The 16,078-nt window shown below is 39.6% G+C and overlaps 1 protein-coding gene and 1 long non-coding RNA gene across 8 annotated transcripts in view; one reads left to right on the top strand and one right to left on the bottom strand.

Annotated features, from left to right (window-relative positions):
* The window catches only part of LOC140598178 (uncharacterized), a 75,353-nt gene extending 69,789 nt beyond the window's left edge, over nt 1-5,564 (bottom strand). Inside the window, exon 1 of the long non-coding RNA XR_012000304.1 lies at nt 5,174-5,564. This is a non-coding gene — a long non-coding RNA (uncharacterized lncRNA). The remainder of the gene's footprint in view (nt 1-5,173) is intronic.
* Nucleotides 5,254-16,078, top strand: part of LOC112916444 (sodium channel protein type 1 subunit alpha) — a 140,936-nt gene continuing 130,111 nt past the window's right edge. For 4 of the 7 annotated variants that reach the window (XM_072751838.1, XM_072751834.1, XM_072751836.1 and 1 more), the window contains exon 1: nt 5,510-5,694. The gene's annotated coding sequence lies outside the window, so the exon portion shown is untranslated. Of the gene's footprint in view, nt 5,695-9,635; nt 9,737-16,078 lie in introns of all 7 variants that reach the window. The other 3 variants (XM_072751832.1, XM_072751828.1, XM_072751830.1) reach the window with 3 other exon arrangements.

Below are 16,078 nucleotides of genomic sequence, written 5' to 3'. Positions count from 1 at the left end.
TGGTGTGTGTGTGTGTGTGTTTTAATGAAGAGAGACAGCTGGAGAGCAGAGAGCTTTTTTTAAAGGGTGCTTCTTCCCAGTTTAAATAGAACACCTGCTTAGAATATGACCTAGCAAGTTCAGAAGAGAATCCAAGACAGAAAAATATGGAAAGGCAGATGTATAAATCTACAGACATCCTGGTTCATTAGCCACTAAGTTACAGACCATTTTAAATGAAAGCAGTCTCTGGATTGCCTAGGGGTTCATGCCCAGCACCACAGTACCAGTAAACCTAGTGTGTGTGTGTGTGTGTGTGTGTGTGTGTCTCACTCTTTCTCCCCCCAACCCCCCGCCCTCATACACACACACACACACACACACACACACACACACACCACTGAGACCAAGCCCTCTGGGAAGTGGAAACAAGCTTATAATAATTACCTCAGGCAGATTGATTGGCCTATAAATGTTGAGTCAGACATTGTTATTTTTCCCCCTTCTTCCTTATTTTTTTTAAGATTTTATTTATTTATTCATGAGACACACACACACACACAGAGACAGAGAGAGAGAGAGAGAGAGAGAGAGGCAGAGACACAGGCAGAGAGAGAGGCAGGCTCCATACAGGGCTCCTGATGTGGGACTCCATCCCGGGTCTCCAGGATCAGGCCCTGGGCTGAAGGCGGCGCTAAACCGCTGAGCCACTCAGGCTTCCCCCCTTCTTCCTTATTAAGGGAACCCCAATTTTGTTTGAAACATCTGTTAGTCCAACTTGAAAGCTACTTTTCCTAGGCTCCTCTCTTATTCCTGTGAGGGAATACATAATAGTTTTGGCCAATGAGACCCAGGAGGAAGTCTGCTGAGAATTTCTGAAAATTTTGCTTTTTCTATATAGGCTCAACCCCTTTCTCCCTGTGCCTTCTTACATCCAGCCGGAAATACCCACGTGATATCCAAGCATTATCTGGGTCCTCTGATCAGAATGAATTCAGAAACCAACCTTTCAAGACTCATATGAACCAGCCATGTTTCTCATTGCATGTGGGACTACTGTAATTTGGGGTATTTTACTTAAAACGTAAAACCACAGACCTGAATTCCAGGAACTACAGTGTATAACTTTGAAAATCTATACTAAATTTTCTCTAATATCTGTGGGTAGAAGAAAAAGGATGTGATCCCATTTTCAGGTGCAAAATATAATCAATCATTAACGCAAGGAGAACTCTCCCCTTCTCGCCAACCCCCCCCCCCCCATGAAATCCTGAGTTCTCTAATCTCAAAAAACTATAATTGGCAAAAGATGATATTTTTTTAAGTGATTAACTGCAAAGATGAAAGGCAGAGACATCTTGGTGACCACAATAACCTATGCTTCCTTTCGAGAAGTAGCTGCCCAGCTAGGGACAACATTTCTCAGCCTTCCATTGCATGTAGATGAAGCCACATGACTATCCTTCACCATTTAAATACAAGCCAGTCATTTCTGGGCTGAAGAGGTACATAGAACTCTTCCTGGAGTCTTTTCCCCTCTGTTGGCTGATTTCCGAGTACCTGGAGGCAGGAGGAGCCATGAGACAGAACGATCCAAGATCCATACATCATCACATGGAAGGCCACCTGCCAATCAGGAGCAACCACATAGAACCTTTCCTGAGTAAGAAATACAATTTAATTGTGCTAAGCCACCAAGACTTTTGGGTATATTTATTGCTGAAGCTAGTGTTATTCTAATTAATATAAAGAAGGACAAAAATATCACATTTTACTGAGCCAAACCCAAGATAACTGAAAAAGTACTAAAGCGATTGAGCTGACCTAGAAATAATTAAATTTTCTGCCATGAGGCAAAGATGGGACATTAAAATTGAAATTAAATTAATTTATAGGAAAAGGAAGAAATTTCCAGTTTTGTTCTCCCTTGAGTTTGTGACTTGTAAAACTCATACCCCCAGGCACTAAACAGACTTTAATTTGCTGTCCTCAGTCAGGCTGGATATAGTCTGCTTTCCTGCCAAGAATTTCCTCTATTTACTCCTGTTAAGAGAGTGAAATGAATACCATGTTCTGTGTGGCTTTTCAATATAGTAGAGGCTAGTGCAGTATTCCATTTTTTTTTTCTGAATAGATTATTTCAAAATGATTGTGACTTGGGTTCAAAGTCAACTATCTTCCCTATAAAAGTTGAGTTTAAGAGAAACGAAGAATGCCAGAATTTTTCCTCCTGAAATCAGAGAGTTTCTAATCCAGTCTGGCCAGGAATTTTCTACAAGTTTTGCATGAAACTTTTGGTCTGAGGGGCCATCCTGTTCCAGGTCCTATTAAAGATGTCAGTATTATTCCTTGTCCCAGTATAAAGAACATGGTTTAGAGAGACATTCTTGTGACCTAACTGGAATATCTCACGTAGCCCATCCATGGCCCACAGGAAGAGCCACATGCTTTTCAGTCTAGCTAACTCCAGTAAGATAACAGGCAGGACCAAAATAAATAAATAAATAAATAAATAAATAAATAAATAAATAAATAAAAATAAATAAATAAATAAATAAAGCAAAAGCCTCTTTTCTAAAGTAGTGAGGCACCATTTTTCTTAGTAACTACAGAAAATTCAAAGATCTTAGCTCCAATTCAGTGTCCATTTATTCTTCTATAGTCAGAATCTCCTCAGAAAGAAACTACTTCCGACAACTTTATTTTGAGGGTGAATATAGGGTGAAATGGCATTATTTTCTTTTTTCATTCTGAAAAAAATTATCTGCAGGTTTCTCTTTGCATATTTGACTACAGTGTAATTATAAACCCATTGCTACCCAAGTAATGTTCCATTGCAAAAGTAGGTTAATTTTTTCCATAGAAGATCTGGATATAAGATGAGAAGCTTTTTCCTTCTTTTGGGAGATAAATCAACTTAGACTAAATGATCATGCTGAATCCTTTAGGATTTTACCAGAACTACCAAAAGTATATGCTAAGGGAGAATGGATAGTGGGGAAGCAACCCCATTTGCCTTAAACACAGAAGCCCAGATCTCCTAGGAAAGACAATGGGTTTGGCTAAAAACACAATTGTTCTAGACTCCTCACTATGAAGGGTGGCATTTCTCACAATTATGATCCATAAGACATAAGCCACACTGTGTGGGTGATCAGGAAAGCTCTTGGAGAAAGAGCCGATTCAACCGGGACTTGCCTTTCCCCCTTTGCAGTTCTTACCCTCCTGCCTGGAATGTGCCCAGGATGCTGGAGGAGAGGCAGCCATTTTGAGACTACAAGGCAACAAATCAGAGAATGAAAGCCAGATGCTAAGGATGGCTAAAAGGAAGGAAAGATTAGCTTAGACCTCTGAAGACTGTGGGTCTTGCCAGTACTGTGTGAAGTCCTACCTTCATGTCACTAGAGAAAAAAAAAATCCCAAAACTTCTATTTGGTTAACCTAGTGAAAGTTGGATTATCTCTTAGAAGCTGCCAAACCTATACCAAGTAGATCCAACTAGATGCAAGAAGAATGCTATTTTCTTAAAAATGAGAATAGCCTCCAAACAAGTATTTCAGAAGCATTCATTTACTTTGGCAATTATTAAACTGATATATCCATAAATCATTTTTCTACATTCTTTAAAATGCCACCAAGGAATTTTGCTAGGGAATAGCATATGCAACTATCATACATGGATCATCTTGAATGCATTTCACCCCTCCATTTATTTATTCAGTAAACATTTATTGAGGTTTCCAGTAAACACTGTGCCGGGGGCAGGGATAGAAGGATCAAAAAGAAGTGCCTGACTACAAGAGCTCAGTTTACTTGAAAGTAATAAGGCCAAGTCCTTTTTAAACATTCCGTTTTCCAGTTCCTGCCCTTCTATGGGTTATTTATTTTACGTGCATTTGCTCTCCAAAAGAAGGACAAGCCTAGCTCCACAATCAACATTTAAAAGATAAAAAGATCTAAACTACCAATGTAGTATCCATCGCCAAATGTTCAGAACACTATCTCATAATTTGAAAAATTGAATTAAATGTGCCAGTATGTTCATTACGGCTGTGAGAAATAATTGAGTAAAATTTTTCATCCTATCCACTACAGAAATGGATTTCCTAAAATCAGACTGCTCCTAAAAGCAAATATTTAGTGCTACTCCACTTTGTTTTCTGTCATTTCTATGATTAAAAAAATCATTGTACATCAGGCCCTTACACAAGTATTAGAGGACAATTATTTACTGGAGGATGGTAGGCAAACACCGGTGAGTATCAGGAAACCCACTTTTCATTCAACTCTTCTTCGGGGTCACCTTAACCACCTCGTTTAACTTCTTTCTACCTCAGTTTCCAAAGGGGTTAAACGGTGGGGTGGAATTAGATCACCATGTTGCCCCCTAGACCTAAAATTCTCTTATTTCCCTGCTCTATTCTCAGTGTGATGCATTAGTAGATAAGTTTCCCAGCTAAGAGCAGCACATTAATATTATTTTTAAATGATGCATTGCTTCTCTATTTCTGTTGCCTCGGGAATTATACATCTTAGCCCACATCCTGTATCAAACCACAATTTTATATATAATTAAACAATATAATCCCATCTTATATTAATAATGTCATATCATTGTACTCAGGATCAGAATATAGGACTGGTTTTATTATTTCTAGCTTTTAAGAACGCAATTTGCATTGCATACACTCGAGATAATTGAATGGAAATTAAATAGAGAATACATTATTTTCCATTTGCTGTTTAAAAAGTATCCTCCAGATATCTAGGAGTGAGTGTAACAAAGCTTATTTAAAAGCACAGTGATCTTCCTGCCCCATTCTGAGACATTGCTTTGAGAGTCTAAAAAAAGATTCATTGTATACAAAATCTGAAAGTCTGATCTTTTTAGTATCAACAATGGCAGTAATTAATGAACACACTTGACAGTTATCTGCAAACCACCACAGAGAGGTAACTGGATTTTCTTATTACTTTCATGAAAATACCTGAATTGAAATGCATTAAGCACAAGCAGTTTAACCCACCCCCTTCTGAATTTGATAAATCAAGATTTAAAATGCCATCCTCTCGCCTGCAAAAAGATGTTTAAGGAACATAAACACTCTTTACCACTCTTCTGGTCATCCTGCAAACCAACTCACACCTCCAACTATTACTCCTATTACATACACGCATATTCCCCTATACTCACCACAATGAGTTAAAGGTAGACAAAAGCTCTCGGTGGCAGCCTTTGAGTCATTACTTTGCTTTACCATCCCCTTCATCTTAGGTGTCATGGCACAGTACTTTACAGACAGCGGTTCGCTCTCTTAGGTTTATGGCAAACACCGAAAGCAGTGTCTTGCACTTGCTGGAAAATTTAGCTTTTATGCTTCTGGTCATTCTTCCCACAAAAACAACACGACCAGTTTCCGAGCTATTCTTAACTCTCCTTCCAAAACATTTCAAAAGAGAAAGACAAGATTTCATGATTCCCATGCAAACTCCCAGCCTGCCCGCCTGCCTGCTGCTGCCAATACTTCTTACTCTTGCTGGTGATGACATTCAGCGAGCTCCCCAGCCCCGACGCTTCGTTATGTAAGGCTGTCTAGGTCAAGTGTAGGAGACACACTGCTGGCCTGTGAAAACTCATGGAACTGTTCCTTCAGATTAACACTTCAGAGACTATGGAAGCTGGAGGAAGCTGAGCTTTTACTACATCTTTTGGGGGTAAATATTTTTGCATGATTCAGTGGTTTATATGCTATAGTCTTGGCAGATGCCTGTCAGCCATGCTGAGAGGTGCAGAGAGAGATTACCGAGGGAGTCCAGTTTTGTCAGCATGCCTGAATAAGCAGAGGAAGTCTGGTGGCAATCCTAGTTTTAAGACACTTAAGGAGCAAACGAGTCATAAATGAGGATCTGCTTATCAAGCATCCTCTCTAGCCATCGAGGAATGAGTGTTGCTTTGGCTGTTTTAAACTCTGAATACAATCCATTTGCCGGGAGGTGTTGTAGGAGAGCACTATTAGCTCTAAGAGATTTACTGCAGTTCTTGGCTGTTCTGTTGCCCTTGTCTGATTGCAAATTTGCTTTCCTCGTAAATAAGCTCTGTGTTTTCCTGTATGTGTCCTCCGTTGTGATTGTTTGTGACAACATGAGAGCGAAGCCTGCATAGCCTGGCAGGTGTGTGACTTTCACAAAGAATAAATCCTACTTCGTTCCAAGGTGAACACTGCAGTAAAAGCGCCATTTGATACTAGCACTGAATGATGTTGGGTTAACTGCTCGAGCTCAAACTGTGCTGCGTTTAGGGGACTGGGAGGCATGATCCCAGATTTGACACGAACGGTTATTCCCTCTATGAGTAAAATTAGAAACCGTATAGCGTTGATTCTGTTTTAGACTCTCACACCGTGTCCTGGTACGGGAATTAGTTAAAATAGCAGGCTCTTATTGAACGCTGCAGAAAAGCCTGGAGAAGTAGCAGGGTAAGACTGCAGCAGTGGTGTGGCATTGGCAAGGAATTGCAATAAGTCTTAGCCAGAGATCCTGACACGACAGATGGCACCTAATTTAAAAGATAGGTGGGTATTTAAAAAGTTCAAGGCAGGAGCAGCTCGTTTGAGAGGGGTTGGCTTCCTGCGTGCCCTTGGCAAGAGAAGTTCAGCACTTTGGACAGCGTGTCATGAGTTAGGGAAATCAAGGCTGTGTCAAGTGTCTCATGACATTAAAGAGGTAAATGGGGAACTGACTATTCGGTGTCCATAAATGAGGACTGGCGTGGGGCAATTAATTGCAGAGCAGGCTGGCTCACTAGGCAAACAGGTAGTTTTCAAGAATCTGAAATTTCTTGCGTTATTTTTATTAAATTGAAGGAATGAAAATGAATGTTGCTGGGACGGATGTCTTTCTGGGTACTTTTTCATTCTGTTAATTGTGATTAACAGCAGCGCATTGATTATGATGAAAATATATTGCTTATCATTTTATGCTGTATTTAATTGATTAAACATGTACACGTTTCCCCAAATAATTTGAAGAGACAGTTATGGTCCTTCAGGGCCTGATCTTATATTACTGATGTCAATAGGCATGTTCCCCATAGACCTAGCTTGGCATAAGAGCCCCATCAGACCAGGGTTTACTGTCTGGCATTCAGAATATTCCTCATACACAGAATGTTAAAAATAATGCAGGCATATTTAGTCATACTTACAATCCTTAGTTCATATATCTTTACTGTCAGTTCTCAAATGCCTATAAACGATTTTTGTTTAAAAAACTATTTTTAATAGGGATTCCTTTTCCTGTTAATGAAGCTTAAATGGTTATATTAATTTCTTCATCTCTAAAGTAAAAGATATGAGTTAAATGAGGTCTACAGTTAGTTTTGGTTCAGCCATCTATAGATGATTTTCCTCTAAATCTGAAGTAGCATTATTAATTAATCTATGCCAAAGTGAGATTTTACTTTTTTGGTGAGATTACATTTTTAAATACCTACAATACTAAGCCAACATTCATTAAGTAGCTACCAAACACTAGGCTGGTGGTTCTCAAAGCATGGCCTCCTGAGCAGCAGGAGCAGCAGCAGTGCCTCCTGAAAGCTTGTTAGGAATGCAGATTCTCGGGGATGGGCAGCTTGTCTTTTAACAAGCCCTCCAGGTGGCCATGAAGCATGCTAAAGTTTGAGAACCACTATGCTGGGTAGACCTCTACTTAAATATCATGAAAATAGTTTTTACTACATACAGTCAAATATAAGTTACATAATTAAATTCTCGATTTTTCTGGTGGCCCAGATTTTCCAATGTAAGCACTACCGTGTTTTAAGGATTTATGCTGGTGCTTAGTTCATCTTCAACCTAAATTTGTCCATAAGAAGCATTATTTTCCAGAAGTTTCATTTTTAGCGTTTGGAAGTCCCAAAGTGTGGTGGGGAGACAGTAAAGGACCTACTGCCTCCATCTCTTCAGGAAGCAAGGACTTCCTGCTCCCTGTGTGACTTGGCCCCTGTCCCTGACCCTCTCTGATGTTCAGTTTCTCATTTATAAAACAATAGGTGGGCCTATGGCAGGGTTTATCAGCTTGGCACAGTTGACATTTGGGGTCAGATAATCTTTATTGGGGTCTATTCTGTACATTATATGGTGAGCAAACACCCCTGCTCTCCACCCACAAGGTGCCACTAGCCACCCTCAATTGTGACACATAGAAATATTTCTAGACATTAACACATGTCCCCTGAGGGCAAGATTGCCCCTCCCAGCTCCTCATACCCACCACATCCCCTCCCCACATTTGTGAACCTGAGAAGTGCTGGCCTAGGGTAACTCCCCTATGTAAAGTTCTAGTATACTAATATACTAGTACAATGAATGTATTATTTCCCCTTTGGGAAGCAGATAGGTTCAAACTTAATAAAATAGGTATATGTCTCTTTTATGTAAGACACTTATAATCTGAAGCCTCTTTGCCCCCTTGAAGACCTAGGTGTAATATTGCATGAATCCCTACTAATTCCATAGTCTGTGAAAGTCCAAAACCCTTCTTCAACTTCTTGGTGTCTTAAGATCTTGTATCACCCTCTGTGTTCTGGAGTCCAGGTTCCATGTGTGCTACTTCATCACTCTTTCTTTTCTTAAGATTTTATTTATTTATTCATGAGAGACACAGAGAGGGAGAGAGGCAGAGACACAGGCAGAGGGAGAAGCAGGCTCCAAGCAAGGAGCCTGATGTGGGACTCGATCCCAGGACTCCAGGATCAGGTCCTGGGCTGAAGGCGGTGCTAAACCGCTGAGCCACCCGGGCTGCCATACTTCATCACTCTTAAAAAGTGACCTAAATCCTGTCATGAGTTTCCACCAAAGACTTTTCTATACCAATCATCTCTGGGGTTGATAGATTCCACTAAGGATTTGGGCTCTTTTCTCATTCCTCCTCTCTCTCCCATCTCTGCTCCTCACCCCTTCCCACAGGATGTTCCGAGAGCTTCAAACTCTCTTTCTAGTGTACACAGCAGACCGGCTTTCTACAGCTCTTATATCCAGATGTAAATACCCAGACCCATCAAAGAGCTTAGATAATTAAGAGTCTCTAGGTTGGAACCATCTTCCCTTCATGGAAGGCAGTTGAGGTCATGTTATGTAATCATAAAATCATACAGTTATGGGGCTGGAATAGGTATCTAATTTCATTTTACATGTCTTTAGAAGTCATACTGAATAATAGCTCTTGGCCCTTAAGATAACACATTTGCATACCAGCGTCTCAGACTTTTAAATAATATCTACCCATGAATTGTTACCTCAACCAGTTCAGCAATTCAGTCCAGACATTTGCTGGAATTGACTTGCATGGTAGAAATAGATACACCACATGCCACATGCACAAACAAACACACACACACTTTTTTCCCCAAGTGTTAGAAATTCTCTTTAGGACAATATAATACAAACTCAAACTGTATCCTAAGATATTTGTGAATTAAGCGACTTAATCTAAAACGTGGATATAAAAAAATGTACCAGACGGCTGTATCTTGAGTAATCGAAACTAATAGCTTATATTTGAATGATTTCTGTATTTTCAAGTAATTTTATAGACATCCTTTCTGAGACCCACAGCAACCCTATACAATAGGTCCCATTACTATTATCATTTTACAGATAAGAAAATAAAACTGAAGATCTTCAGATGCCAAATTTACTTCTCTTCCCACTATTCCATAAGGCAAGACTCAATAGTGTCATGTAGTTTGAACACATTGGTGAGTATGAATTCTAAGTGTTTTTTGATAAAGACTTATTTCAAGAGTCTTCTTGCTCTAAAGTCATTCAGAGATTCTAAGGGCTGATATGTGTTACCAGTTCTTTGCTTTAGTTGCTAGAATTAATACATTTTCCCTGACTTATCATACATTTATTTGTATTATACATTTCATTAATTGTACTTTATATGTACTATTAAGTACTTTGGGAATGATTTCAACACACCATTTACTATACTAGTTATAGTAACATGCATTATGTCACTTAATGGTCTTGAAATCTCCAAGAGGATGGAATTATTCCCCCTCTTAAGAGATGACACTGAATTCAATTTAACCTAAACTCGAGCTTTAGCAGTGTTCCTCCACTGACCTAGCCATCTGCTCTTGTCTCCACTAGACAAAGTAGAGTCATGCAAGCAGACTATCTCTTCTCACTATGGTGCCCAGTACATGGCACAGCACTGACCATATAGTGAGCCTCAGTAAATACTTGTAGAATAGATGTTGAATAATTATCACTACTACCCAATTCCTTTATATTTTGTGCTTTACATAACAACATTATTCACCCCAGTCAATTAAATAGCAACTTGCAAATGAGATCCAGAGGGAAAAAAAATCAGATTCCAAAAGGAAGAGGTAGGTTCACTTAAGGCTGCAATATATTTGGAGTTCTTTGCAATTCAATCATTCATGCCACTTTCTTTATTTACCTTAAGGAAAAAAAAATCTTTTGGGTTTGATATGGAGATTTTCTCAGACTTACAAAGTGAAAAATTATTTCAAACATCAAGCATAAATTTTTCCTTTAAAATGCTAGTTTCCCAACACCAGAATCACACAGCCACTTCCAACTTTATTTTATCTTAAATACCCAGGAAGACCTTGAAAGATCTTTTCTTCCATTTTGTTATTAGGAAGTAAAGCTGACATACCACATTATATTAGATTCAGGTGTACAACATATTGATTTGACAGCTCTGTACATTACTAAATGCTCACCACCATAAGTGTAGTCTCTACCTGTCACTGTACATATTCCATTTTAGAATATTCAGGAAAAATGTATTTAATAATAGAAGATAATTTAGACACATACTAAATACAATAGATTCCAAATGACTTGGTAGTATATGTAAATTCCATTTTTTTTTTTCTGAAGCTGTGACTTAGCCCAATATTACAGTCTTCTGTTGAGAGTAGAGGTGCTCAACCTACATCCTACCTCAGGACAGATAGGGTTGCAAGATGTTGTCAACCCACCCAGTTTCTGTACCACTGGATAGCTTTGTGATGACAATTTATTGAACCTCTCTGAAAATATGTTTCTTCAGCCCCCAAGTGAGAATCACTCTATCTACTGTCAAGAATTTAGAAGAGATAATGTATATCAAGTACTATCTTTCACATAGTAAACGTGTTCAGAAAATAAGAGTTTATAATAATATTTGGCATCATATGCTCCCAAATATGTCAGGCAGTCTCAAGGAGTCCTCCCAAACTCTTCTGAGCAACCAGACATTGATTTTAGTAAGGGCTCTGGGACTCAAAGTTGCTGGATTCAAGGACTGACATTCAAAGCACTGATGAGTCAAGACCTGGTGAAGTGGCAGGACAAGGCTAGCCATGAATGGACTATTACTTACTCTAACACTGCCCCTAAAGATACTTTTACAAAAGCAGTATCCTCAGATAACTAGCCAGCCTTGTGCCCAGCATTTTTATTCTTTTTTTTTTTTTTAATGTCAGCCCCTGTACTTAAAAGATTACATTATCAAGGTAAATAATCCTTTGAGAGATTTGAAAAGCCTAGGAAATGTAGATTTTTTTTTTCTGCAGAGTAGAAGGAGCAACTATTTAGAGGAAAAGAAATTTAAAAGTTGATTCAAAAAGAAATTTAGAATTATGCTGACTTAATTTATCTTGAAAAACAATTTGGACCTAAAGATAAAGACAAGCAAATTCCTACCAAGTTAAGATAAATTCTTTGACAACTGAGAGCCAAAATTAAGTAATTCCTCAGAATGTCTTTTAATTCCAATATTCTGTGTAAATGAGATTAACTGTGGAATATGGTCAGCCATGTATCAACAAAATCCAAGATGATTAGATTTAATAGACCCATTTCATGTAACCAATGATAATTAAAGAAAAATAAATGACTCTGAATGCTGCCATTTTAATAACTTATCCTAAAATACATCATTAGTCACATGGGCCTCGTATTCTGGAATTTGTTTGTTAAATAAACTGGTTTGCGAGAAATTAATCCTTTTTGTTTTTGTTTTTGTTTTTAATGAAATGACAGTTCTCTGGTAAAGTGACATTACATTTATTTTTTACATCCAGTAAGTGAAACGGTGAAATAGGATACCTAAGAGTTATCAGTGTTCTGTTGAGATTCTCTCATTTGGGGGTACAAAGAAAAATAGAACAGGTATCAATCTTCCACATGAAGATATTATAGTGATAATCTAATATTGGGAGAAGGGAACATGGCAGTAATAGTAAGAGTGCTTTGGTTTCAAATGTGCAGTTTCTAGTGGAAACGTTAGAGAAAACTATGTATCAGTCAGCCTAATCAGGACATCAGGAAGAAATGTTTTGGTCTCCAGATTCACTGAATATGTCCTCCTGACAATTAGCCAACCCTCCCACACACATCCATCTTGTCCGAAGTGGTTTTAGGAGCAAATAAGACAATTATGAAGACACTACCAATATCGTCAGTAGCCTTATAGAAAATAAATGGCTTCCTTAAACTGGTGGAAACAAAAGGAGAATATTCCATTTTAGCTTCTCAACATCATTCTCTCCTGGTCTCCTTGTGAACGTGGTTGTCTTTCCTTCCGCAGCAGGTGTGCTGGGACCTGTGTGAACTGGAATCTGCCCACCCCTCCAAACTCTAGCCATTTCCATAGAGCCAACCTTACATCTGTTTGTACATGATGTCTCCTCTTCTTAAGATGCACCTTCTCTTTCTTGTCCACATGTCTCTGTGCTTCTCCTAACAAACTCCTATGGGAGACTCCCAGGTGAAGTCAAGACTTGGCCTAGATATCACTTCCCAGTTAACAAAGAGAAAAGCTTGATATTTCCTGATGATGGCAAAGATGTGGGTAACAGGTATCTCATGATGTTGCTGGAATGTAAAAAGGTGCCATGTCTTTGGAGGGAAGCCTAGCAATATCTACCAAAGTAAGATGGGTCATGCCCTTCCACTCAGCAGAGACATTTCCTGAGAAGATATTCCACAGGAAAACTTGTACAACTGGGGAAAGTGTTAGGAAACACTGTTGACACCAGTGTTGTTTGAAATAACAGCAAAACAAATGAAACCAAAAAACTAGAAATAACCTAAGTGATTATCATTTGAAGACTGCTTTGGAGATAACCTAAGTGATTATCATTTGAAGACTTTTTGGTGTATCCATCTATATACATACTAAGATACTCTTCTTCACATAATCACAAGGGGAAAATTCTGAGATAAATGATATAATTCAAACACGCTGTACATCAATAGTATGATGTCATTTCTGAAAAAAGATCTAAAACATGTATTTCAGATGCTTGGATAGACACAAGAAATTTCAGAAAAGATTCAAAAGAAATTGTTAACAGTGATTGCCTCTCCAGAATGGCCCTGGGGAAAGAGAAGCAGGAAAGTTAATTTTAATTTAAAGGGCCACATAGGTCAAGTGACATGCAAAATGTCACTTGAAGAGTAGGTTAGGGAGTTTTCTTGGTAGAAGAGGGGAAGGGGCACCTGTCTCCAGTAGTCCTTACAAGTTTGCCTTCCAAAGGTGAGTGGGCATGCTTAGGGGACAGTGAGAAGGGCACTGGCTGATTCACAGGGCATGGGTGCAGAGGGAAGAGGGCAAGCTTAGGAGCTGAGCTTCTGTGACGGCCATTGCCAACAGTACCCTCTACAACAGTGATTCTCAAACTTTAGTGTGTACAGAAATCACCTGGGAGTCTTGTTAAAATGCAAATTCTGCTTTAGCAAAGAGGAGTAAGCCCCAGATTCTGCATTTCCACAAGCTCCCAAGAGATGCCCATGCAGCAAGCCCACTGGCACACTTTGAGAAGCAGGGCTTCAAAACTTAAGAGTATCACGTGTTTGTGTGGTTTGTGTCCTCACAAACATGAAGCAGAGCCAGGAAGCATTTGTTTTTAGAAAATGAGCTGAGAAAAAGAGTCCTCATCGAGTATGAGGTTTGCAACATGAGGCTTTGCCAGAGGAATCTTATTGTCAAATGTTCATGATCAGCAGTTCTGCTTTGTGAGACTCTTCATGTTTAACAAATGTAGACTTCTGGAAACTAGAGCATTGCCAGATGGAGGCAAGCTTCTCCACTCCACTCCTTATGTCTTTAGTTTATTTGTTGACTTGGTGAGCATATTTTCAAACATAGCTATGCTCTTTCATATTCTGAGGAAGATTGAAGAGCCTAAAACAAGGAGAAGGAAGAAATGCCATCTGCCACTCTTCCACCCTGCCACAGGACACCCCCCAACACATTTGACAGAAATCCAGGCTGTAGATCTACTATACACATCAAAGCTATCTTGGGTTGGCCACATGTAGAAATACCTTTGCTTGGATAGACACAAGGGAAGATACCTAAGAAACAGGTGTCTTTCTCCGTCACAGTTGGGCATGTATGACGTAATCCAGCTCAGTGAGGAGCAGGTGTGTTGTCTCCCATTTGTTTGCCTATGAACTTGGATCCCAGAGACTTACCATCTTGATTTTAATAATGTGGTATTGCTGGGAGTTTTATATGAAACAAGACAATATGAACTTGGGCTGCGATTGGGCACTTTGAAGACAGAGTGTTGGTTTCAAAATCACACTTAATCATCATCTCCTTCCCTGGGGACCCTCCTAAATGTGACCTCGGCCAAGTTACTCAACCATTTGGAGTCTCAGTTTCCTCATCTACAAAATCATGATAATGATAATGGTACCTACTTTATTACATTGTAATGAAGTTTTAAAGTCCTAGCATATTTAATTATGATTCCTCTTAAACCACTATTAGAATTGATTTGAAAATAGTAATATATTTCTGCATACCTACCACATACTATGCACTGTGCAAAGGGTTCAGGGGTAAACAGAATCTCTTATCATAAAGATTGGGTTCATTTCAAGAAAATAGCTTAAATTCATGTACTTGTTTTTTAAGCAAAGAGGAAAAAGTGTTTTCAGAGATAAAATGAGATACATAGTTTTTCCCCCTTTCCTCCCAGCTCTTCACAACTGATGCATTCATGAGTCATCTGCCTGAGGCTTGCAAAGGAATGGAAGTTTTAATCAGGACAGTGTGAATGAAGGGACTCTATGCAGAGTATGTTCAAGGAAGCCAAAACCAGATGATGAGACAGCCAGGGACATGCAACAGTGGGGAGGCCTGAAGGTGAGCATGCAGATGACAACATTTCCAGAGCCTGGCAAGAGCTGCCCTCACAGAAAGGAGGCCACCGCATCAGGAGATGCAGAGTGCAAGGTCCAGGAAGGGAGTGGTGGCACAACGGTGGGTCAGGGAAAAGACCTTCAGCCCTCAAAGACTGCTTTCCATAGTTAGGCATAATCTGGAAGCCCTTGTCTTCTGGGTTCTTCTGGGCTGAGCCCAAGGCAGGCATGAGTAGGAACTGGAGGATCTTCCCCTCCACACCCCATCTTCTAGCCTAAGTGGCTAGAAGTCAGCCTCCTGCTGGGGCCTTCCAAAACCCCCATCTCACTAGGATCTGGTGCCACTGTTTCCTTCTCTTATCCACTGAGACCCAGAGGTGGCACTGACTCTTTCCATTGGTAATCCCTGAGTGCTTTGTCAACCGTCTTAACCTAAATAGGAAAATGTTTCTCCATTAAATTATTTTCATTTAACAGCTTCTGAGTGTAGCATCTATTTCCTGCCAGGATCCTGACTGAATCAGAGCTACAGAATTTTAAAGTAATAGATGTTTCACGGAAAGTTAACTCTGTTGTGATGCCCTAGAGAGGAGACTCTGGGCCGATGAAGATATGGATAAAGGTACTGCTGTCTTGTGGGAAGGTAACTGCCTTGTGAAGGAGGGCAAATGATTTCTGAGTTTCATCACTGCTGAAGGTATGGAAGAGTTCACAGTCTGTATTTGCTTAGTTGCAGAAAGAGTAAAGGGGACAGAAATGCAGATAGACATCCCCTAAAGGTTCATTGAAGGGGTGCAGCCCCTCTGGGGAGCCATTTCCTGCTTATACAGTCTACTCTGCCCCACAGAGAGGAGGAACAGGTTAGTTTGATGTAATAACAACCAGGTTGCAAAAGACTTTCAAAGAGACTGTGTAAA

This window comes from Vulpes vulpes, chromosome 3, assembly GCF_048418805.1.
Source record: "Vulpes vulpes isolate BD-2025 chromosome 3, VulVul3, whole genome shotgun sequence".
In the NCBI taxonomy this organism is placed as follows: Eukaryota; Metazoa; Chordata; class Mammalia; order Carnivora; family Canidae; genus Vulpes; species Vulpes vulpes.
Note: the sequence above shows the minus strand (reverse complement) of the source record. Positions and strands in the feature narration are given on the sequence as shown.